Here is a 22,907-nt window from a genome sequence, read left to right as displayed (position 1 = left end):
TAGCCCCTGCAACCGGTTTGAACTGGACTATGTACAGCAGCAGGAGGCCAGACCCGTGTCTGTGACAGAGGCATCCATTTTGTGATGCCAGGGCTCAGGAAAGTCCTATAGGGTTTAGCCATTGTGAACATGTCTCTCCCTCTAGAAGGGTGGAATGCTACCCCCCCCCCCCGCCAGAACAGGGGGATAGTATTTCAAAGCGTTTGACACCAAACACAACCTGTTTTGATGCAGCCATCCCGAAGTTAGCATTTACCGCGAAGTTATAATGCACTTAAGAGTATATGGTATGGCTGTATCACAGAACAAATGAAGAATCAGGTGGACTACCACCCGTGTACTGGATGCACAGCGTTGAACAATATGTTAGTCATGTACATACATTAACCAAAGAGACCAAAATCATCAAAAAACTGTTTGGATTGACACTTTTTATCTATTCATTGATTTGTTCAAGCATCCGAAAATAATATTGTGTCATTAAACAAAGATTGAACATATATACACAAGGAGCAAAAAATGTGACATTAACATTTTTGTATGCATCAAAAGAACATATATAAACACTGCAGCTTAAATCAAGTATTGTTGGAATTACAAATCACGCCCAATGCATTTCGGGATTACCATGAATCCCTTCTTCAGGGGACACTGCAAGGAAAATAAACAAAATACATTTTATGTGACTGTTCACTAAATAAAGCTATAAAAAACACTACAGATGCATCATTAATGACCAAGGTATAAGAGTGGTTCCTGTACATATTCAACCCAGAAAGATTATCGACTGAGAGTGAAAAACAGCAACAAGAAAAGGAAACTTGTGCTCGGTGAAAAGGATTTTTTGTGAAACAGGCGAACAAAAAGTAAACATGCCAGATGAATAAAAACACGTAACCAGTGACCGAACCGAGATTGTGACACGCACTAGTGAAAGGTCTGTCTAGTGCTGGTATACAGCACTTACTTGTGAGAAAAATCCTTAAAGATAGCTGCAAGTTGTAGGCTATTAGAAATTTGAAGATGAACGTTTCTACCAACTATGGCTCTGAAAAAAAGAAGTGTATACTGTGGGGTGTTTAAAACGAAAAGTGATGGAACAAAAAACACCCTATGCGAGATAAACTTACAGGTAATAAGCGACCACTGAAAACAACTCGCTCAACGGTGTGGGCGACAACTGTTGTGGGGCTGTTGATTGAAAACAAAATAGTGAATGTTGCCCAAATTGCGCGGGGACAAAGCGAAATACACCTAGTTTGACTGTGCAATACCTGAGAAGGGTAATCAGCAAAGTCTGAACGATTATGATTCCAGTAACTGGAAGTGAAGTCCAACGACCAAAGGGTATGTAAAAAGTGCGATCCAAACACTGCTACTTAATGGACAATATCGGAACCTGAAGATATGAGTGAAAGACGCTCAGTCAATGTGACCATACTTCTACACTCTCGGTTAGAGAATGACTAACAGAGCTGAATCATGCTTACCCAAAAATACTATTGGATGTTTGCCGCTCTCGCTTTAATCCAAAGCGCTGATGAGTAAAATTTGACAGAAGAGAAACAAAGTGAAAAAAGGCTGCTTATAAATGTTGCCTTGATCACGTAGCACGCGATGACGTACAGTCTAGCTAAACAAAGAAGAGGGACTCACTGCTGGCAATTTTAAGCGCCATCTTGGAAGAGGAATAAAAAATGAGAAAATGTTGTGTATACTACAACAAGAAAAAGTGGACAAACCGGCAATGTTGAGTAAAATCCTGCAACCCATGACGTGTATTGTAAAAAATGAAGAGATGGTGCAAACTGATCCTGTGTGTTCAACCAGTGAGGGGAAATGAAAAAATGTAATTAAACGAGTGATATAGTGCGAGATAAAATGTAAACAAAATAATAAAAAAATAATAAAAAAGGTAAACACAATGAAAAAGAGGAACTGATAAAATTAGTCAAAATGACTAAATTAGGCAATAAAGTCTGCAGATACTTGGTCCACCACACTTCTCTTTGTGCCAAAGTCCTGACTGTGTCCATACCAAGTTTCAATGTAATTATTTCGAGGATCATGAATTTCAACTGAGCAATAGAGTGTTGATGTTCTAACCAGTGTGTGACTATATGCGACTTAAGACTTTTGGTCCGAATAGAACTTTTATATTCAGAAATTCTAATTTTGATCTTGCAGGATGTTTTGCCAACGTACAGAAAACCGCATGGACATTTTATGGTGTAAATAACGTTACTGCTATTGCAATCACCATTGTATCTGAGTGAAATCGCTTTTCCTGAATGGGGATGGTTAATAATGTTGCCTGTTATTACGTTATGGTAATTTACGCAATTATAACATTTGCGCATGCCAGTAAATTGTTCTTTGTTCACTGTCAGTTTCTGTCAACAGATCTTTAATGTTTTTGCTACGCATGTGTACAAATAGTGGTTCATGAGCAAACAAGCCATTGAAGTCAGATTCATGTTTCAACAGTTCCCATCTAGATTTGATAATTTTGCCTGAACTAGTGGAAAATTTAGAAACAAAAACCTGGCGATTATGACTGTTTCTTGACTGTGTGGTAAGGAGTGCAGTAAGTTCCTTGCCACGTGTTTTCGTGATAGCTAGATCTATCACGTGATCCGGATATCCTCTTTGCTTGAATTTATCACATTGCTCACACAAAGCTTTGTCTAATTGCAGTTGGTCTGATACAATTCTTTTGATCCTGAGCAACTGAGAATAGGGCAGGTTACGCAACAATGATGGAGAGTGAAAACTAGAAAACAACAATAAATTATTCCTGTCGGTATGTTTAGAGTACACTGTGGTGACAAGAGAATTGTTTTTTTTAGTTATTAATACATCCAAAAATGATAGAGACTTGTCACTGATATTATGTGTAAACTTGATTCGCGCATTTATGAAATTCAACTCATTGATTAGTGTTTCCAGTGATGCTTTAGAGCTATTCCAGATGAGAAAAATATCATCTATGAATCTGACATAGAATGCCAGATTCGAACTCCACAAGTGGTCGGTAAAGATGTAGTCAAACTCGAACTTCGACATAAATGTATTAGCGTAAGCTGGGGCCCCAGAAAAACCCATCGAAGTGCCGCTTGTTTGTAAATAAAAGTCATCTTTCCACTGAAGATAACTGTGTTGCAAACAGAATGTCAAAAGTTCTAGGATGAAAACTTTGTTAACACCAATTTCTGGAAGTTGCAATAAGGCCCATTCACACGCCTCTATACCCTCTTTTAACGGTATAGATGTATATAGTGATGTGACATCGATGGTAAAGAGTATCCATGATGAAGAGAATTGTCGATTGGCATGATTTATGAGATTCAAAAAATGAGTGGTGTCCTTAACATAACTTCTCCACATTTGAACAAATTTCTGTAAAAAGTGATCTACAAATTGACCTGATGGCATAAAAATTGAGTCACAACCTGACACTATTGGACATAAAGGAGGATCTTGTAAATTTTTGTGGACCTTGGGCAACATATACAATTTGGGTCTTCTTGGATGGGATACAAACAAGAAACTGCGGATTTTGGAGGTGATCCATGACATATCTTCAGCGTGGTCCAAAATTTGCTGAAGAGTCTCTTGAATCAAGGTAGTTGGATCTTGATCAAGCTTAATGTACTTTGTAGTATCTTGCAAGTGTAAGGACACTCTGTTTTCATAAATAGCACTGTCCAGGATTACCAAAGCTCCTCCCTTATCTGCCAATTGGAATGTAAGTCTGTCATCCCTTGCTAGTTGTTTGATGATGGCCACTTCATGCTTTTTGAGATTGGTGTGAGTCGATGTATGTAATTTCAATTTGGCCAAATCATTGCGGATAAGTGTTTCAAAAGTATCAAGGGTTTTATGTGAAACTAGTGGCATAAAAACGCTTTTGGGTTTAAAAGCAAGCATTTCAGGCTGTGAGTCATGATGGATGGAATCTTGTGATTCCTGAGTGGGAATCACATTGGAAAAAAAGTGTTTCAACCGCAGATTCCTCATGAACTTGAACACCGCAATTTCTAACTCAAAATAATTAGTGTGATACACTGGTACAAAGGATGTACCTTTGTTAAGAACCTGATGTTGGGCGGGTGACAGTTCTATGGAGGAAATATTTATTACAAGACCTTGCCCTTGCTCCTCAAACTGCTACGCCTGATTTTTTTGGGTCTGGTGGACGACCTGAGGTTGAGCCGCTGGCTAAAAAAGGTTGTGATTGAGTTGATGTCTCTATTCCCGTAGTCTGGGAATTTGAACCGGTTGTTTCTACTGAAGCTGAAAGTGGTGTGCGAGTAGGATCTAGCTCACAGTCAGAAACTACAGACTCTTGAGAAGAAGTGTTTGGTTTTTGATAAGGCCACCTACGAGCATATACCTCTGCCCAGGAATATACTTCATTAAGCTTGTAGTCTATGGTATCGCGGCGGAATTTCCAGAGTTTTCTTTCTTGAATCTCTTTACCATAAACTTCAAGTTTATTGTTGAGATTTTCTAAAGTTAGTTTAAATAATCGGACTCACAACGAGTGGACAAATCTGATTTGATGGCATCAATTTCTTCCTCTAACTCCCTGATAGCGCGTGAAAGTTCTTCTATCAATAAAAGGATGAGGTCGAGTGAACATTTATTTAAAACCGCCTGCCATTTTTCCATGAATGCCTTATTGAATTGAAATTTGTACAAAAGTGGTTTGATAGGTAATCGTAAACCACGAGGGATACGTTGAACCTTATGATATTGAATTAAGGTGGAAGCATGTAGATGCTGGCTTAAGGCCCTGCGTGTTATGAATTCAAGTTGACGAATTTGTTGTGAGACTGAGCCACCCTGGACATTAAAAGATGGTGCATCTTGAATAAGAGCATATATATCATTAACTTGAGCAGATGAATACGTTAGGGTGTCTGCTCTGTTGTCCGTGAGGTTTGAAATACTTTCGAATGACATTTTCAAAATTTAAGAAAGGGTGCTAGCTGGCTAGAGGTGGGCTAAAGACAAAATGAAAACTGAAGGTAGTCAGCGCACACCGAAATGCATTGGGCGTGATTTGTAATTCCAACAATACTTGATTTCAGCTGCAGTGTTTATATATGTTTATATATGTTCTTTTGATGCATACAAAAATTTTAATGTCACATTTTTTGATCCTTGTGTATATATGTTCAATCTTTGTTTAATGACACAATATTATTTTCGGATGCTTGAACAAATCAATCAATAGATAAAAAGTGTCAATCCAAACTGTTTTTTGATGATTTTGGTCTCTTTGGTTAATGTATGTACATGACTAACATATTGTTCAACGATGTGCATCCAGTACACGGGTGGTAGTCCACCTGATTCTTCATTTGTTACATATAGGTTGGCTACCTTTATTCTGGATCGCACGCTATCCTATGTATCAGTAGATAAAGAATTATAAATTTTGATTTAACCCATAGGTGTGCGCTGACTACCTTCAGTTTTCATTGTATCACAGAACAGCCATAAGGAAGTATTTCCAAAAGCTGCAGAGGGGCTCAGCTCATGCTTGGCCACCTTCTCACTTAAAACCAAGCACTCTGCCTTCAGGATTGTCAAGGCCTGCCATAGGAGTGGCTTATAGGTTTATATGTGTCTGTATAGCACACCCTTACCCAGGCTGCAGTAGCAGAACTGTGGTGCTATTTTGGAGTGCTACCCAGGGGTGGCATAATACATGCTGCAGCCCCTGGTAGGCCTCTGAGGTACCTATGCCCTACGTACATAGTATACCATATACTAGGGGCTTATAAGGCACTCCAGATTCTAATTAGATATGTACCTAATGTACATGGAAACCATTTTAGAGAGGAAGCAGCTAGGCTGTGGTCCTGAGTAGCAGCGCCACAGCCAGACTAAGGTTGAAAAACACCAGCAAAAAGTGGGGGTACCCATGTGAAGCAGATCCTACTCTCCTACAGTGGTTACAACACATGCATGAGTGGCAGTTGTGGGTCAATGATGTCTCCCCCTCGCAGTGGATGACTATCACCAATTGCATAGTAATGGTGGAGTGAGTAAGTGCCTAAGTCAGCATTCATACACCAAACATGTTTCCATGTGTGCGGCATGATGCAGCATGATTGCAAGTGTGAGTAGGGCAGTCCCAGTCCTGTTATTGTGCATGTAGAGCATGGGTACTCAGAAACTTTCTCTCGGGAGGCCAAATTTACAGTGTGGTTTGTGGCTGAGGTCCGCACCGGTGGGGGCGGGGTCAGAGGGGGAGGGGCGGGGCTAAAGCAAAAAACAATTGTGACCATGAGGTTGAACACAGGTCCCTGCAGCAGACGCCTTCGTCCACTGAGCCACCAGACCCGGCATAAATACATCTCTCTCTCTCTCTCCCTCTCCCCTCACTCCCCTCTCCCTTCCCCTCCCACCCCCTCTCCTTCCCTCTCTCCACCTCCCTCTCCCTCCCTCTCCCTCTCTCCCCTTCCCTCTCCCTCCCTCCCCCTCCCTCTCTCTCTCTCCCCTGTCTCTCTCCCCCTGTCTCTCTCTCCCTGTCTCTCTCCCCGTCTCTCTCCCTGTCTCCCTCCCTCCGTCGCCCTCCTCCGTCGCCCTCCTCCCTCTGTCTCCCTCCTCCCTCTGTCTCCCTCCCCCCTCTGTCTCCCTCCTCCCTCTCTGTCTCCCTCCTTCCTCTCTGTCTCCCTCTGTCTCCCCCTCTGTCGCCCTCCCTCTGTCGCCCTCCCTCTGTCACCCTCCCTCTGTCGCCCTCCCTCTGTCGCCCTCCCTCTGTCGCCCCCTCCCTCTGTCTCCCTCCCTCCATCTCCCTCCCGCCCTCTGTCACCCTCCCTCCGTCTCTCTCTCTGTCTCCCTCCCTCTATCTTTCCCTGTCTCTTTCCCTCCCTCCGTCTCTCTCCCTCCGTCTCCCTCCCTCTCCCTCCGTCTCCCTCTGTCTCCCTCCGTCTCTCTCCCTCCCTCTGTCTACCTCCCTCTCCCTCTGTCTCTCTCCCTCCCTCTCCCTCCGTCTCCCTCTGTCTCCCTCTGTCTACCTCCATCTCTCTCCCTCCCTCTGTCTCCCTCCGTCTCCCTCCAGCCCTCTGTCTCCCTCCCTCCGTCTCCCTCTCTGTCTCCCTCCCTCTATCTCTCCCTGTCTCTCTCCCTCCCTCCGTCTCCCTCCCTCCGTCTCCCTCCCTCCGTCTCCCGCCCTCTGTCTCCCTCTCTGCCTCCCTCTCGCCTCCCTCCCTCTCTGTCTCTCTCTGTCTCCCTTCCTCTCCCTCCCTCCCTCTGTCTCCCCCAGACTGCGCCTCTCTGTCTCCCTCTCTCTGTCACTCTCTGTCAACCTCTGTCTCCCTCTCTCTGCCTCCCTCTCCCTCCCTCCATCACCCTCTGTCATCTTACCCCCTTTGTGTGTCAGCCCTCAGCCCGGGCTCAGACAGCTTCCCAGCGCTCACACACAGCTGCACTGAGACAGCTTCCCAGCGCGCACACACAGCCGCACCCGAGTACTTCACAGGTCTTTAAAAGACCATTTACATGTTAATAAAGCTTTGTTGTATTTCACCTCTTAGGCCCCTGCATCTCCACTTTGACAATCACTGGAATCCCTCGGCCCCCACAGAGCAGAGTCTGGGCTGCTGCACCCGGAAGTGTTTGCTATTTTTTTTTTTTAAACACAGGTAGGATGTCTGCAAGGTCCGCGGGCCGCCAAGGAAGGCTTGCCGGGCCACTGGCAGCCCGCAGGCCATACTATGAGTAACCCTGATGTAGAGTGAGACTACAATAGGTAGTTATTCACACCTGCACACATACACCCTTGCACGCTTGTGCAAGAGTGCCTGTCTTGGCACTGACTTGATGTACTGCTCACAGTTCCTGGGGGACACACATGGCTGCACATGTGCATTGTACTTTTGATGGAGCTGGCTGTCACAGGATGGGAGAGGGTTGTACTGTGCACGTAGGGGTTATGCCTCCCGACTGAAGTCAATTGTACATGTCACCCACAGCCCGGTTGTCCAATGGTGCCATGTTTGTAGCGTGTCATTAGCTTTTAGTTGTGTCAGTGCATGTACCATGCCATGCACTGTCATGTCAGTCTCCACAGCATGTAGTTATTGAATCATGCGTAGACATTGGGTTTAACAGGTCAGTCTTTGACTTAACAGGGTGAAGCGGGTGTGTTGCCTCCCATGTTGTTTTTAACTTGTGATACAGATATCATGTTGGACGTTTACATAGTGTAGGGGACAGAAAACTGACATTGAGTTATTTTTTTACAGACAACATGACAACTGAGGAGCAGCACAAATTCCAGGTAGCCAAGGACCGGTACCTCCACGTGAGGAAGGTCCATAAGGTTTTCGAATGATGGCAAGGAGGTACCAGGCCGAGAAGAAGGCAGGGACCTGGAAGTCGCTGCCGGAATGTGTCCTGACCGGAAGCAGCAACATCCCCTCGACCTCAGGTGCCCTTGTGGGCTCCCACACAGTCAATCCCCCTGCCGCAACACCCGCACAGGTGCCAGTCCACCATGCACCGCCACCTGCACCTGCACCAGCACCAGCACCATCACCAGCACCTGCACCTGCCCCCATGGATCCGGTACTGTCACAACTCCGGCAGATGGTTCGCAACAACACCACCATCCTGACTGACATTCAGGAAGCTTCTGTACCTGAACCGGCATCTGCACGAGATCCGGAGTCAACTCGGACTGCAATAAAGACTGCCCGGTTCTCACCCATCCCCCCCTTCTCCCTTCCCACAATGTCCCTATTTTTGTATTATGTTGTGTTATGTCATTGTTGTGTGTATTAGTTAGAATAGTTTTAGTGTACGCTTAGTTAGTTGTAGATTTAGACTTTTTTACTTCTTGAATGTTATAGGATTTGGGGATAGGTTTCATTTAGCTTTGGGTGGGGGGTTGATGTCTTTATTCATTTTGTGTGTTTGTAAATAGTTAGGGTAGATAGTTTTTGTTAGTAAAAATATTTGTAGTTAGTTTAGGTCTAGAGTTAGGGTCATAGATTAGTGTAGGGTTTTTGTATCTTTCATATTGTTGAATAAATCTTGTTAATTTTAGATTTCTGCTTGCACTTATATCATGGCTGATGCGGGGTAGTGGGGCTTGCTCCATTGTGTGAAACTCATACCATCACTGGAGTAATCATTGTATGTGTAACTATAGTCCTGACCTGTCACTCAGCAGGATTGATTGAGGCCAGATACCTTAGATGTGAGCACAATGACTTTGCATGTCTGATAGATTAGCAAATATGGTTTATTGCCTACTCTGGTGACAGTTTATTGTGACCTCCAACATCTCACATGTTCCTGGGCATGGCCGATCGATCTCCATTCCATGCATGCTGTTAGTCATTTGTGTGCCCATTGTTAACGTCACATGGCACGACAGTGTGTGAGTCACATGAGTTAAATGAGACTGAGTCATGACTTTGGAATAGAGGTCATTCACAGGTGTCTTTTAGGAATTGCACTGTTCGGAATACAGACTTAACTTCGAGTTTCTTGCTTTTGTGACACCCTTAATCATTTGAGTTATGCTTTTGGACCTGATGATGTTTGGTTGCAGGCACACAGTTCTGCTGCACACAGGTGGTGACATGCTGCATTGCTCCCTGTCGCAACAGTGCCATAGCCACTCATCTCAGCTGTAACTTTCGCATAGGGTCACGGTGATGACACCCTTGTAATCTTGCCACTGATTCCGACTATATGCCAAGTGCAGTTCACCTGACATCCGTGGGCACATTGGCCAATATGTGGGCACTTCATAGCAGGGCTCTGAAGTTGGTTTGGCATTGTTTGTGCACAGGTAGGGGCTGACTGACGCTTTGCACTTTGGCTTCAGTAACTATTGTAGACTCAACTTCAGTGTGGCTTACTTTGTAGTCCCATGTATGTATGTTAGACCTGTGCCCTTGGGTCTCATCAGCAATGTGAATCTGTTGTGAACACCTAGAGATGTGACATGCAATGTGCTACATCACAACAATCTTTGACGAACATGTCCTGTGTAAGGCGATATGCTATGAAATTAAGCTTTGCTATCCTTCTTGGTGACACTACTTGTGTCCTGCAACAGACTTGTACATGTTGTCACACATGCATATTGTGAGAAAGTGGCTCTGTATATACTGTTCCCAAATAGGTACAGTGTGCACAGAGTCCACAGTTTCTAGAGGTTTGGCAGAGGTTAAAGTTAGATATAACCTTACTCTCTAAAGTGGTAGCTTGGTCAAGCAGTAAGGCAGTATCAGAGGACAGTGTAAAGCATTTGTTGTACACACTCAGTCAGCAAATGGTCTCACACACTCAAGAACTGAACTCTAGGCCAATGGTTTATATAAAAAATATATGGTTGTTTTATTTTAGAACCAACAATAGGTATCAAAATATACTTCCTCAGAATGAGAGGCTTTAGTTACATACTTTTGCAATATGCAATTGACTTTGGTAGGTAATAGTTACAAGTTTTTGCAATAGGCAACACAATTTCAAACACAATAATACATTGAGCTCAATGTGAGTTTTAAGTTATTTGCAATAGAATACTTCCAGGATTACTTTTCTAATTCCAGGACTGGATCCTAGATTCAGTCCTGGGAAAGGTCTTGGAAACAAGTGAGTAAATTCGTTTTAGTTACTGTCGTGATTTTTAGGTAATATTTTGCTATTTCAAAAGTTGACACTTGGAAGAAATTTAACCGAAAAAACAGTCAATGATTTCCTATGGAAGAAAATTGGGTTAGTGGTAAGTACGGTTGTGAGTACTTTTCAGGGTCAGTGCTGGGCACCAAGATCCAGAACTGGGATATCTCCTAATAGCAGGTGAGTATTTCTGTTTTGTTACTCGGTTGATTTTAGGTGAATTTTTTAAGTTTTAGAATCTCCACACTTAGAAGAAATTTCAGCTGAAACCAATCAATGTTACCCTATGGAATAAAATTGGGTTATCGGCTTTTGGGTAAGTACTCGACTGGCAGAGTTAAGGTTCTGGGCACAGACTCAGGGGTCTCCCAGGGTCAGGTTGGTACAGTTGTTACACCCTCTGCGGCACTGTGGCGGCTGGGTGCAGAGTGAGTTAGGCCCAATGTTATCCTATGGGAGGCAGGGGGTCCTTGGTTGGTGGCTGCTGACTAGCAGGCCTCGCGGCTGTGGGAGGTGGGCTCCGGGTCACTTGCTCAGGGAAAATGGGGAAGTAGGTAGGAGTAGAAGTTGCACTGCCAGGGCCACTCGGGCGGCTGGGTGCAGAGTGCTTTTGACCCTTCGGGCGCTCAATGGATTGCAATGGGAAAGCTCCAGGACGAACAAAGGCTGCAAGCTCGGGACAAAGATTCTTAAGGTACCACCACCACTTCGGGAGGTAATTTGGGTAGTTGGAGGATGGGTAGGTATCCAGGAGTCGGGCACAGGGGGCCGCAGGGCGCCGGGTGCCGGGGTGACTTTTGGTGTCGGGAAATCTTACCCTCTGTTGATTGTGGTCGGGGGGTCCCTGGTTCTGAGGCTGCAGGCGTCGTCATGAGCGTCGAGGTGAGTCCTTGGGGGCCAGATTAGGGGTCACAGTCGCCGGGGGGGGGACGTCATCGGGGTCTTTGTCCACTCCGGCAAAGGCCAGGCTTGGCGGGTGCAGAGTGTGCAGGGTTTGCGGTTCCGGAATGATGCCAGGGGTTAGAAACTTGCTTTGAGCAGAGCAGCTGCTCATGGGAGTCCCAGATGCTCAGAGTCACAAGGTAGCCTGGTCCTCCGGGGTTTGTGAGGTTGCTGGCCACAAGTGGGGCTGGGATTTAGCAGGAGCAGGTTCGGGGGTCAACAGGCTGGTAGGGCTGGGGCCAAAGCAGTTGGTGTCTTCCTCTTCTTAGCAGCTGCACGGCAGGTCTTCTTTCTTCTTGCTCTTCTTTGCTTTTTCAGAATCTGGTATCTGGAGAAGGAAGGTTCAGGGTGCCTCTAAATACTAGATTTAGGGGTGTTACAGGTAGGTAAAGGGCAGGGACCAATGGGTCCCTGCCCTGGGGTAGGTACACCCCCTATCCTGCCACTCTCCTGTGGGAGGGGGCAGTAACCTAGTCCTGATTGTGCAGGGCTTCCCATCTTCAAGATGGCGAGCGCCCGGAGATGTGCTTCACCTCGCCTCCCCCACCTGAGGGTTGGGGTGGGCAGGCTGGCACATCCCCTGTCCTTACTTGGGGTTTCCGGCCAGTCTTCCCGCCAGAGTGGGGGTCAGAACCAGGGGGGGGGCAGTTTGATGGGTACAGCAAGTGGCCTGGAGAAGCTCACAGAGGCATGCCTTTGAAGCTTCCCCCTGCCCATCCTGGGGGAGGAGACCTAGCACCTCGCCCAGGATGTGCATTGTTGCAGGCCCAGGTGAGCGGGGGCTCTCCACCCTGGGGTCCAGTAACATGCCTGCTGTGTGGCAGCCTAGGCAGCCTCCCAGACCAGACGTGGATTGTAGGTTAGTTTTCAGAGATGCCCTCTGTAGTGCTTTGTACATTAAATCCCACTCTGGCATCAGTGCGGGTTTAATGTGCTGAGAAGTTTGATACCAAACTTATCAGTCTTCAGTGTTCCCATTATGGTGCTGTGGAGTTCGTGTTCGACGAGCTCTCAGCACCATATACTCTTAAATGACAGTACTGCACTTACAGTGCCCAGTAATGGATCTGAGTACTGTAGGTGCACAGGGCTCATGCTCCTGTGTCCACACCACTGGCATAGGGCACCCAGCTAGAGCGGTGGCTGATGTATGCCAGGGCAGTGTAGGTTGTGGGCATGGCACATAGGGATGTGTGCCATGTTGACTCTTTGTTTTGCCTTGTACCCAGACACTCAAGAGCAGTGTGGTTGTGTTAGGGTACAGGGCCTCTAAGGGTGTCACAATAAGTGCTGCAGCCCTTGGAGGCCTTCCCTGGTCACAAGGCCCTGGGTACCTAGGGTACCATTTACCAGGGGCTGACATGTGGCCAGGGTTTTCCAATTTGTAATTTTAGTTTTTAGGGAAGGAACATAGGCCCTGGGCACCTGACTGGCAGGAGTCCAGGGCACACTCAGTCAAAGTACATTCAGCAATTCAGCAAAAAGTGGGGGAATACCATGCAAGAAAGATGGCACTTTCTCACACATATGTCCTACATGGACGTGGGTCAGAGTTGGTATATTGCTAGATTGTGCTATCTGATCAATGTGGGCAGTGCAATTTGGCCTGTGTAATCTCGTGTGACCCCCTGCGCCCCTTCTTCACTGTCTGCCTCCGGTTGTCTCATCTGTACCTTCATCGCAAGTGTAATTTAGTTTGGCCCACTGTGCCCCATTCTGCCGGGTTTAGTTGTATTGCTCATTTACATTTCTTACCCTGTATTTGGACACGTGTTTTTCAAACCGCCTCCGCTCTCCCTTCCCGCCAGAGTATCCCCTGCTGACCCGCACGGCAACACGCCCATTCGTACCGCCCACATGCCAGGCTGATCCTCCCACCTCCTCTTCCTCTGGCGTACGTCCACGCCGGGACCGCGCAAAGTGCAGGAACATCCTGGGACCGCAAACGCAACTACACACATTGCCACTACGATGCTAGCACCCTCAACGCCCTCAACATAGGATGAATTCACACCTGCTTCCTGCCCGGACCAAAACGCACACAAGGACATCTCTCCTGCCGGAACAGCATCGTCACCAACATCCGATCAACAAATGCACCCACTGGGTAGGAAGCCAACTACCTCAGATGCATTGTCCTCAACACCCGCCACGGACGCCAACCCACAAGTGAACTCTGGGACCTACTCAACTCAACCTCCCCAGACATGGCCTTCATGACAGTGACCTAATTGTACCCCTCCTCGGAACACTACCTCGCCATAGCCATCCTGTGCAGCTACAAGACCAACCACAGGGACCGCACCAACGGAGTAGGAGTAGGAATTGCCATCGTCAACAGGAACACTTTCAGAGTCTCAACCAACAACGACGACATCCTCAGCGACGCCGAACACCTGCACTTCCAGACCCACAACAATCCCAACACCACCCTCAGAGTAACCCTCGTCTACAGAGCCTCCAGACCCCAAACACAGTTCTGCAACTCGATCGCCAACTTTCTCAGTACACACGCCCTCACATCCACAGACTACATCCTTCACGTTGAGCTGAACTTCCACCTCGTGTACATTAACGGCACCATATCCACCACCCTGATCGATAACCAGGCCAACCTCGGACTCATACAACCCGTCACGACACCCACCCACCCACCACACCAGCCACATGCTTGACCACATATTCTCTGCAAGCTACCACGTCTACTCCAACCACACAACCAACCTCCACTGGAACAACCATCGATGCATCAACTTTGCCTTCCATAAAGACACCACGCACCACCACACCCAACAGATCCACTGGCACTGCTGGAGCAAAGTCACAGAAGCCCAGCTAACCACCAGCCTTGCCCGGAGCACACCCACCGACACTGACTCCACCGCCCAGAACCTCAGACAAAGGATCGGTGACTGCGCCAACACCCTTGTCCAGATTAAGACACACTCCAACAGACACACCAGCAAGTAAGCCAGCTGGTTCAATGTAGAACACCAGGCCTCAATGCAGACCTGCCATGAGCTAGTGAAGAAATTGCACCGTGAACAGACACTGGACAGCTACGAAACCCATAAAGACGCCGCACGCAGACACCATCACCTCATCAGATCCGCAACCGGGCCTCCTTCAAAGATCGCATAGTCAACAACGCACACACCAGCTAAGTGCTCTTCAACCTAGTGAAAGAACTCTCCAACACCAGCTCGAACACCAACAACATCCCACCTTTGCAAGATCTGTGCAACTCCCTTGACACTTTCGTCCATCGCAAGAGTGCAGACATCCACGACAGCTACAACGTCACGACTGCCACGAATAGCACTGAGACCTCCATCCCCACGGACACCATACGCACCAACCCCCTGCTCTCCTGGACCAACGTAAACAACACAAACACAATCAAAATCTGGTACAACATCCACTCCGGGTCAATGTCAGACACATGCCCACACCACATCTGCTCCAAAGCCAGCACCACCATTGCACCCCATTTCCAGATAAGCATCAACATCTCCTTCGAAAATTCAACATTCACGTAGAGCTGGAAGCACGCCGAGACCAACCCCTTACTCCACAAACACAAGACTGACCCCAAGGACCTCCTGAACTTACGTCCCATCTCCCTGCTACCAGTCCTGTGAGAAGTCATTGCGAAGACCATCAACAGACAACTGACCCACTAACTCTATGGGAACAGCATCCTGGATCCGTCCCATTCACGTTTCTGCGGCAACTCCTGCAGCAAAACTGCCCTCATCTCCGCCACCAATGACATAATGACACGGATGGACAACAGTGAAACAGCAGCACTCATTGCCCAGGACTTGTAATTCGCCTTCAACACTGTTTTGCACCGCACACTATGCACACGGATACACGACACCGAGATCAGAGACAAGGCTCGTGACTGGACAACCTCCTTCCACTCTGGCAAAACCCAGGCCGCCCGCCTCCACCCTTCCTGCTCAGAATCCACATTAATCTTCAGCGGCTTACCCCAGGGCTCATCCCTCACACAACATTGTTCTACATGTACATGTCACCGCTCACACACGTTACCCGACTGCACAACCTCAACATCATCTCCTACGAGAACGACAGCCAGCTGATCTTCTCCCTCACCATGGCCACCCTCACTTACACAACCAAACACCATGTAGAACTGTAAGCCGTTGCCGAGTGGAGGAAGAACTGCCAACTGGAGATAAACTCGGACAAGACAGAAATGCTCATCCTTGGATCCACCCCCTCTGCCTGGGACAACTCCTGGTGTGCGGCCGCCCTGGGAACAGATCCAACACCAACCAACCACGCACGCAACATGAGGTTCAACATCAACTCTACTCTCTCCATGCCAAAGCAGGTAAACGCCGTCTCGTCCTCCTGCTTCATCACCCTCCAGATGCTTGTCAAGTTCTACAGGTGGCTTCCCACCGAAACATGGAGAACAGTCACACAGGCACTCATCAGCAGCAAGTTGGAATACGGAAACACCCTCTATGCAGGAGCCTCGACCAAACTCTGGAAACGACTTAAACGCATTCAAAACGCCTCTGCACGCCTGGTCCTCAACATCCCACGCCGACAGCACATCACACCACACCTAGGAGACCTGTACTGGCTCACCGCCAACAAGTGGATCACCTTCATGCTCCTGAACCACGTACACAAGCCACTCCACAACACCGGACCTACATACCTCAACAGACGACTCAGCTTCTGCACCCCAAACCAGCAGGTCCGCTCCGCTGACATCGCACTTGCCACAGTCCCCCGCATCTGAAAAGCGACCTCCTGCGGAAGATCATTATGCCACCTCGCCGCTAAGAACTGGAACACTCTCCCCACCCTCCTACGGCAAGCATAGGACATGCTAACCTTAATGAGACTCCTCAAGAACTGGATTTTCAAGCAGTGGCAGACTCCCACCCCTCCGCTCCTTGAGACACTCACGGGTTAGTGGTGCACTCTAAAGATGTTGTGATAGGAAAATTTGATTGATTGCTTTCGTACATACACGGTCATCTCACTGCCTATCCGTGTCAGGTGACACATGTACATTGATTGTATTTCCCTTGCTGGACCTTCTTGTGAATTCACAGCCCCTTACTTATGGCCTTAGTTAAATATTTGATTGGTCATGGAAACAAGCATCTGTGTGATTTTAGGGAATTTATTTACAAGACAAGGTTTAGACTGGACCAGAAGTGGCCCATACGACACAGGATTGGCTGGATGCCCGTTGGAGTGGCAGGCAGAGTCCATTGTGAGTGACAGAGCCAGGGGAAGAGGCGGAGTTTGAGGAAAAAAGAGATTTGCTGCAGGTCCATGTGTGGGTCCAAGCTGTGTGTTGGTGGACGTCGGAAGACAGTGGAAGGGGAAGGTCAGTGGAATGATGGTATGTACAATCCAATAGTGAGACAAGCCTTTGTATGTCACTGGTAGGTGTACTTGCGCATTACCAGGGTGGCAGTTTCATCCTCAGATTCGTCCTCTGATGTGTCATGTGTCTCACATGTGGGTGGTGGTATGGTGGGAGCAGCACTGTGAGGCACAGACACATCAGGGTACGGAGCTGAGGATGTGGATGCGCCAGCAGAAGCAGATGTTGGCGCAAGACCGTGGGGAGGCGCAGATGTGATATGATGTAGCAGGGCCTGCCATGTCCCTTCAAGATTGTGCTGGTGTTCAGCCGTGGCAGCCATCTGTTGGAGTTCCCTCCGCTCCCTGGCCTCCATTATCCGTGACAGTCTGGATAATGCGGCACAGACACTACTGGAGCTATCCTGCCAGGACAGTGTGTCAGCTCTCCGGATCAGGACCCCAGCAATGTCATCCAGGGTGTGTTGGATATTATTGAGGGGTATGTGGATGTCTGACATCCTCTGCATGTGGTTGTCGAGGCGATTCAGACACCCACGTAGCTCATCAAATTTGGCTGCCAGGCTCTCCAACTCCACCCGCACATAGTCTTGTGTCTCACACTGGACCTCAAGCACCATGCTGTGAAAGGCCACATTTGGGTTACCAGGGTCCTGTGAGGCAGCTGTGGTGGAGGTGCTTGCTGCTGGGTGGTTTGTGCAGGGGGTGGGCTTAGCGCAACCCTGCTGGGTGGCCCTGCTCCTGGAGTTGGTGTGGCAAAGGAATCCAGGAGACGCTGAAATTCATCCACATTGATGGTGGGGGTTTCAGACAAGTCATCGTGGCGGAGTGGGTCGTCCTGCTGTCCAGGAGGTGTTGTCTCTCCCTCTGAAATGTTAATGGGAGATACAGTTTAACAGTGGTATCCATGTATGGGCATGCATTATTTGACTTAACAATCAGACTGAGGGAGACTGTACATTGTAGATATTTTGTACAATATGCATGTTAGTTTCTGGATGGCGATTATTTCAGAGACATCACGGATGTGAGGGTGTACTTGTACATTGTAATATCACAAGTTACCTATGTGGGAAATGTGTCTTGACAGTGTCTACACACAAATGCTACCTGTTGTATCCTGGTTTGTGTAATGCAGTCCTGATGTACTCAGATTAGTATGTGTGTACACTGCATTGTGTGATGGTGGCACCTGCTGCCTTTGTTTAGCTGCCCCTTGTCCCTTTCATGAAATGGGCCTTTGACTTCTGTGTATGTACAATGCAGACATGTGGAAAGCTGTGTGGATTGTGTGTCCTTGTCAGAGTTGTGACACTTGTGCATAGTAGGTCATCAAGTGTCTTGTTCACATCAGGGGTTGTGTGTACATAAGGTTGTGAGAGGGTGAGACATGCTCCCTTGAGGATGTGTTCCACACTCCGCAACATCAGTGAGGTGTCCTGCACCATGTAAATCTCTTTGTCCTGCAGGGACGCTATCCATCATACCCTATCACTTGCCTTATCAGTGTGGCTCAAGGAGTTGCAGCTTTGCAGGGGCTTGCACATGTGCAGGTGTTTTGTGTGCTATTAGTTATGTGTGATGAGGGCCCACTTTTGGCACATTGGCAATGGGAGCCTACTTGGGGGCATGTTATCAGGGACGGCCTTAATGTTATCGGCGCTTTAGCGGCAGGAAACTTCCGCTACAAGCGGCGATGATGTTCTTGAAAATATGCCGCATAGAATTCCAATAGAAGCACATGTTCTGGTGTGAACATGGGCTTCTATTAGAATTCTCTGCAGCATGTTATCAGGCACATTATCACCGCTTTGGCGGCAGTTTCCCGCCGCTGAAGCAGCGATAATTTTAAGAACGTCCTTGATTATATCCACCGTGTTTTTTCTACAGAGCTGCACTGTGTAGGACACATGTGCCTCTAAGTCGCTTTGGCTCCTTGTGATTTGTGTTGTGTGCATTGCGTCTCTCATGTTTAATCTTGCATGGTTTGCTTCCTGCACTTCTTTTGGATTACCCTTTCAGAGTATGGTGCAGCATGTATAGCAATTGTTGTTGCTGTCTGAGCAGACTGTGTCCACACCCATTACCCACAGATTTGGGCCCACATGTGGAATGTGTGTGGCAGTGGTGGGCCGTTTTGTGCATCATACTAGACGGTGACCTTCTGTACTCTGCATAAGCGCTTTGATTTTAGAAGGGGGGACTTCCTACTCCATGCAGCAATCACAGCGGATATTCGTGCGCATTGTAAAGGGGACCAAGCAGGACCTGAGCTTTCTTTAGGGTGCCAATACATATTGACAGCAGCTGTAAAGTTTAAGGAAGTCACATGCCTGTACATGCGCATGAATCTTGAGGAGCTGCCCCCTTTGTACATACTTAATTGAAATGGGAGGTAGATGTAGGGAGAGAGATACCGGAAAGGGCTTGTGCTGAGATTGTAGAGTAAGCATGGAGGTGCACCAGGCATGCCCGCTTTCAAAGGCTTCTTTTTAATGTTTTACATCGCCTTACCTCACACCGGCAAAAAGTCAACACTGACTCATACGAATGCCCAAGGCTTCAGGGAGAGGGGGCAAACTTACCTCACATGATTTGGGGGTGACCACTTTGGGCTGCTTATCGGACCGTAGTGATGGCACTATTGAAGGTGTTGACGGACAGGGAGGTAGATCTGGCGTTTGGGGCTTGTATCCTACATTGCTTCCCACACACAGCTCAAAGTGGGATTGCAGCAAGTTTATGGATAGGGGATTATTAGTGGCCATGAGGGGATATTATGATGCACTGGAAGGCAAGTGGGGCCACGAGTTTAGATCAATGGGAGTGAGAGTTCACCAAATGGGCAGAGCGTGATGGGATAGTTAGGCTACTACTGATCAAGGGTACGGTGAGCAAGGGATCACTTGAGGCGGCTAGGGCATGGGACCATTTCTTTGGACCATTGGTAGACCAAGACAGCGAGAGCGATGTTAACACTGAGCCAGGTGAGTTGGTACCAGGGTTGGGCCTTTATGGCACATAGATGTAACCATTCGACACAATTGTAGACATGCATGATGGGTGAATCTAAAGCGGCAGCCTGTATATTGTGTTTTTAGTGTTTACCTTCTGGATACCACAGATTACGCACTGCTAATGGCTATCAAAGAGTATAGAGCAACATGGGTAGTGACATGCCTTGAGGGAGTGTGAAATGGACTTTCAGATGGATTTATTTGTGATGATGATGTTTGTTTATATGGACTGTGTTGAAAATTGGTTGTTATTCCCCTTTTTACATGGTTCTTCATATTAAAGGTAGTAGAGGAGAAATGTCATAGTAACGAGCCAAGGATCCTATGCTCAGACACTTGTACATCATAGTGAGGGGAGAGGGACTAGGTTGGTGCTATTGTTAGATTTGAAGATCTAGCTTTCTCAGACATAAAGAGTTTTTGAATTTGCAAGAGGAAATAGTACATGCCATGCATTGACGTGGGGCAGGGGAGGGTGGTGGGTAGTATGGACAGGGAAATGTGTGAATGCAGGTAAGTAGACTTTGAATGACTGAATGGATTTCATGGTGCGCCCTGCATCGCATTTTGCAATGGAGCGCACACGACTAAATCCGTATTTTGGGAGTGACATTGCACGTGTTGTCGGTATGCAGAGTCACTCATTACTTTTTCATCTTGCTGTACGCAGTGCTGCATAGCATGTACAGGCAAGGGGGCATTTTTGTAGAACATGCATGAGGTTGTCACAATGTCCCCCTTGCCTCATCACCACACTTATCCAAATCATCTTCACAAGGCCGCAACTCCCATGTGCCAAAATGAGTATGCAGTGTGAATGTGACTGTTCACGTGCACGAGTACGCATGCCAGCAACAAGCTTAGCACACCTGCAACATTGCACATGTGTCTGGCATGTGTGCAAGGTTGTGTGTGGCCCTCCAAGTCACCCTTGTTGGCCACGCACATCCTTGCACACAAGTCAGACACATATGCTATTTTGCAGGTGTGCTGGTCTTGCTGTTGGCATGCTTACTCGTGCACGTGATCAGTCACATTCACACTGCATACTCATTTTGGCACATGGGAGTTGCGGCCTTGTGAAGATGATTTGGATATCGGTTGTGATGGTGCAAGGGGTGCATTTTGGCAGCATGCTGCGTCTCTATGTGATGTGGCATTTTGCTATGTGATGTGGCACTTATTTTGTGGTCTGATGATGTACCTGGACTGTGTTTTTCTGATGTTTCAGTGCACATTTCAATGTCAGTGTGTCCGTCAAAGTGTGTCTAGCAATGTTTATGTTGGATCAGTTGATGTGTGTCCATGCCACCATGCACAGGGCTATCTGGGACCTGAACCACAGTAATTGTGGGTATGCAATGCTATTTATTGTACATGTGAGCCATTGTGGCCATCCACCCCTGTCCACCCACTCCATAGTTTGTACTCACCCTGTGGTTGTGTCTAGTCACATTCAGCAGTGTCCCGACCCGGCACTCCAACCACCGTCTCCTCGGTGATGACTTACGCCACCATTTCCTCCTGCTCATCGAGCTCCAGCAGGGACCCAGGGCTACCACCTCCAGTCGCCATAGCTGCCCTCCGGTTGGCTGCCATCTTCTCTTTCGTGTTCTTTTTGCTGTCGTTCCAGCGCATCTTTACCTCCTCCACGGTCCTCCTCTTCCTCTCTCCCACAGCATTGACCTTTGCTGTGATCTCCTCCCAGATCAGTTTTTTCCTGGACGATGGCACTGTCCTCCTGATGAATAGCTCCTGCTGATGTTCAGCCACCAGGCCATACAGGACCTGATTCTCCTGGTGGCTGAACCTGGGGTTCCTCCTCCTCTTGGCCTTCCCCATGCTCTCTCCCTGCTCCTCCTGGCTGGCTGTGGGGTTTGCTGTAGGCTCCGCACTTGTCCCAGCTTCCTCCATGTCTCCGCTTTTTTCTGTGGTCTCCATTTTGCTTTTCTTTTTTTTTTTTGCCCTGCTTGGGGGCCTTTTATAGTGCATTTTTCCGCTTGCTGCATGCAAAATGCAGGCCTGTTGGCAATTGTCGGGCTGATTTTGGCGATAATTGGCCCAGCACGACTTTTCGCGGCTTAGCGTGTGTTTTTTTTTATCGCCGGCGCTAAGATTTTATCGCCATCCATTGGCGCCGGAACTGCTAGCTATCGCTGGCTAGCGGCGCCTTGCTAATACGTCGCTACTGCGGCGATAAAAACAGGACTTCGCCGGCGATAAAAATTTTCGTGCTACTAGCGCTTTGCGATAATGATCGCAATTTGTTGATGATATGCCCCATATTTACTTTGGGCCCAAAAAAACATAAAGCAACTTTTTTTTATTGCTTCTACGTCATCTGTATATGTAGCACTGTTGCTACATTGATCACTGTGTCGGCACTTTATGCACCGCCTGCATTTGCGATTTCTGCTTAAATAATAAACTGTGTACAGTTGACGTTCGTTAATGTGTGTCCCTCGTTTCTTACTTGAAATTGAATATGGATTATTTGAATATGGATAATGTATGTATCAACTTAAGAGGAACCAACTGTTGTTTGCAGGACAATTACGACTATTGCCAGCATGATAACTGGGTCAGGCAGGCTGCTGCTTTTCCATGTGTGTCTGCTAGCTGGTATTTCCTTTATTAGAGTCGGAAATGGGTGTAGCACTTGCAGCTGTTTGCTGGCAGCTGCATTGGTGGGAGCCTATGAAATGGCAGGGCTGTGATGGCACTCTTATGTACAGTGGAAGGGCGTGAATTGAGTGGATGTCTGATTATGTGAATTGTGTATATGTTCTGCAAGATGGAAGTAAGATATCCATTCATTCTGGTTGTGCTGAATGCTGGAATGCATATGGCTGGGTCCAAACTGGGTCGGCATAGTGAGCAAAAGAACGATGGATTAAACCCAGATCTCTT

General features: G+C 47.5%; 1 long non-coding RNA gene across 1 annotated transcript; it reads right to left on the bottom strand.

Moving 5' to 3' along the window:
* Positions 1-462: 462 nt before the first annotated feature.
* Positions 463-1,551, bottom strand: LOC146870467 (uncharacterized). The gene is made up of 4 exons (XR_014959398.1): positions 1,491-1,551; positions 1,275-1,399; positions 1,131-1,191; positions 463-651 (listed from the first exon to the last, which is right to left on the bottom strand). It is a non-coding gene; the product is annotated as an uncharacterized LOC146870467 (long non-coding RNA).
* Between the last annotated feature and the right edge of the window lie 21,356 nt (positions 1,552-22,907).

The sequence above is a fragment of the Triturus cristatus genome, chromosome 1_1, assembly GCF_964204655.1.
Source record: "Triturus cristatus chromosome 1_1, aTriCri1.1, whole genome shotgun sequence".
In the NCBI taxonomy this organism is placed as follows: Eukaryota; Metazoa; Chordata; class Amphibia; order Caudata; family Salamandridae; genus Triturus; species Triturus cristatus.
The sequence above is the reverse complement of the archived record's forward strand: the minus strand, read 5'-3'. Positions and strand labels throughout refer to the sequence as shown.